At 39.4% G+C, this 3,183-nt stretch overlaps 1 non-coding gene across 1 annotated transcript; it reads left to right on the forward strand.

The window, feature by feature from the left end:
- The first annotated feature begins 238 nt into the window (after positions 1-238).
- Positions 239-345, forward strand: LOC141624436 (small nucleolar RNA R71). The gene has a single exon (XR_012534243.1). It is a non-coding gene; the product is annotated as a small nucleolar RNA R71 (small nucleolar RNA).
- Positions 346-3,183: the final 2,838 nt, after the last annotated feature.

Here is a 3,183-nt window from a genome sequence, read left to right on the forward strand (position 1 = left end):
AATGTGAGCACTAAGTTGAGCACCCAATTGAGTAACGGAGTCCACTTCATACTTTCCTCCTCTAGTAGCGTTGCGAGGTCTACTATATTGTGAATTATGGACCGCCATTTCCTCAATCTTGTTCCATGTTTGATTGTCATCAACTTCGGTGAACATTCCATTTGATCCCATATTGAGAATGTTCCTTGAATCTTCATATAAACCATTCCAAAATTGTTGCACTAAAAACCATTCGCTAAGTCCATGGTGAGAACATGAGCGACAAATACCTTTGAACCGCTCCCAAGCTTCATACAAAGATTCTTCATCCCTTTGCTTAAAACCCGTAATTTGAGCTCTTAGCATGTTAGTCTTTTCCGGTGGGTAGAATTTTTGTAGAAAGCTAGAGCCAACTTCTTCCAAGAATCTATTCCAAGGGTGGCCTTATCAAGGCCCTTCAACCATTGCTTTGCGGTGCCGATTAACGAAAAAGGAAATAAGACCCATCTTATTTGGTCTTGAGTCACGCCGTTTGAGAGATAGCTTCACAATAATCACAAAAGGTTTCCATATGAGAATGAGGGTCCTCACTAGGCATTCCCCCGAATTGGCTCCTCTCAACTAGTTGGATGAAGGCGGACTTGGCAATAAAGTTTCCGGTGAGATGTTGTGGTGTAGGAGTACCATTTGGTAGATCCTCCTCGGTGGGTATAGAGTGTGACGAGAATTTAGGCATTGTAGGTGGATTTTGTGTGGTATTGTTTAATGGGTTTTCTTCTCCTTCTATTGCGAAAGGATTGACAAACTCACTAGTGGGTTGAACAACTTCACCAACACCTCCCAAATTCCTCCTAACAAGTCTCCTATTATTCGTCAAGGTTCTTTCGATTTCACGGTCAAAAGGTAACAAATCTCTTTGTAACCTTCTAGACATGCAAAATATCAAACAACTTGAAAACAATTAGAACAAACCTTGAGGAGTTTTACTTCCCCAAGGTGAAAAAGACACAACTAATAACAATAAAAGAAATCTTAAATCAATTAAACACCGTCCCCGACAACGGCGCCATTTTTGATCGAGGCCATTTCGTGTTCACAATTAAGCATATGTGGTCGTTGGTCAATGGTCGATACAAAACACAATTTATACTTCACAAACAACTCTACAATTAGTAAAGAGGCAAGTAAAGGTCGGATCCCAAGGGACGGGTATTGAAATGAGAATTCTATTGTAACTAGTAGTGTCTAAGGGGTGTCACAAATTGGGTTGATGTAGAAGGTTACTAAACTAAAATAGCAATGAAAATAAACTAGCAAGATGAATAAAATAAGGGGTGTAAACAATTGATTAAAGGCACTAGGGTGTCATGGGTTCATAGGGGAATCATGGGATATGATCATACAAACATGTTCTCAAATTATAAGCAAGCAATTATTGTTGTGATGGATTGAGTTGGGTTATATCTTACAATCCTAGGAAAGTTTGGGTCCGGGAGTGAATCGATTAGATTGTACAACACCTACAAGTCGACTTAATCTTTCCTACTCAACACATGCATGGTCTAACAAGACTCGAGTTGGGTTATGTCTTACAAGTCAAGTTGAAAGGATAGAAGATGATAGTAAATGCAAGGATTCATAGGCTTAGCATTTCATCAAATATAACATGTGCATGTATTAAGATCAAAACAAGCAAGCAAATAAGATATGAAAGCATATTAATTTAAGCATGAATCATTCCCCATGTTGGTTTCCCTAATCACCCATTAAACCCTAGCTAAGAGACTACTCACTCATTATCATATTGATCATGCTAGAAAGGTTGTCAATCATACTAACATAATGAAACATGATGAATAAATGAAAGTAATTAGCAATAATTAAAAAGGGATTAAGAGATTATACCTACTAATGATTCCAATAATAAAGCAAGAATAATAGAAGTACTTGAATCCTAGATTGAGAGGTTGTCAATCTCCCAATAATAACCCAAATAATCTTCAATTACCCAAAATAAAGTAAGAACAAGAGAGAGATTAAAGAACTAAAACTTGGATTAAAACTTGATTAATACTTGATTACAATATTGAAGAGAGATTTGATTGATATTAACTACACTAATTATTGATAAGAAGAACATCCTCCTCTAATTAGACTAATGGGGTATTTATAGTGAAAATTAGGGAGGATGCATTAGGGTTAACTAAGGGCTAAACTAGTAATTACACTTTTAAGTTGAGCAAGGAGACTCGGTATTTTTTCGAGAGAAGGGCTTCTCTAATCGTAGCTTGAAGAATGAAAACGTCTTTGCATCTTGAAATCCGTGCGGATGGGAGTCGGGACGGCGGATCTGGCTGAGAATCCGAGCGGATCCTTGGGCAAGACGCTCGGATTGGCGAGGGGGAATCCGAGCGGATTCCTTTGAGGGACGCTCGGATTGGGCTGGACGGACGGGCGGATTGTATACAATCCGTTCGGATTGTCTGGCAGCGTCAATTCTTCTTCTTTTCTTCCCTTTTCTTCATGAATTCTATGCTATGTACAAAGGCCTTCTAGTCTTGTCTCTCCTTGATGCTTGGTCATTGAATACAATCAATTTAGCCCCGAGTCAGAATGTTCTGGAATGTTCCGGATATTTCTATTCCATATTTCACAATCTTTATCTTTTGGTAAACAATTTCCCGTAATATTCACATAAGATATTAAGGAAAACCGAATTATTCCGTCCTACCATAACTTAAACACGGAAATCTTTCTTCCGCAGGAGGAAACCCCTTGGGAAAAGACACAGCAGGTGCTGCGCCTCTTACAAGAGACGCAGTGACTGCTGCGCCTCTTCCCAGGTCCTTTTCTGCGTAATTTTCGTATCTTTTTCATATCTTTCCGAGATTCACTTCCAAAGAGTCTCCGAAACCCTAATTCCTTCACGTGATTAGTATAAATAGGAGTCTTCGCTCCTCATATTTCTCACGCGAGTGTCCGCCCTTCTCTTCTCCCTTTGCATTCTAGACCTTTGTTCTTACTTTTTGGCGTCTACGTGCTTGAACATTCGACCACGTAAGCTCGGATCCTTCTGAGTACCAGCCTCGTTTGCATGACCGACCAATTTGACCAAGTCCACATCAATCAACTTAATTAATCTAATCGTTTTCCTCTTACGAGGGCACTTTCTTTGCATTCGCGTCGAGCATCACTAATCGATAT

This window comes from Silene latifolia, chromosome X (assembly GCF_048544455.1).
Source record: "Silene latifolia isolate original U9 population chromosome X, ASM4854445v1, whole genome shotgun sequence".
Taxonomy (NCBI): domain Eukaryota; kingdom Viridiplantae; phylum Streptophyta; class Magnoliopsida; order Caryophyllales; family Caryophyllaceae; genus Silene; species Silene latifolia.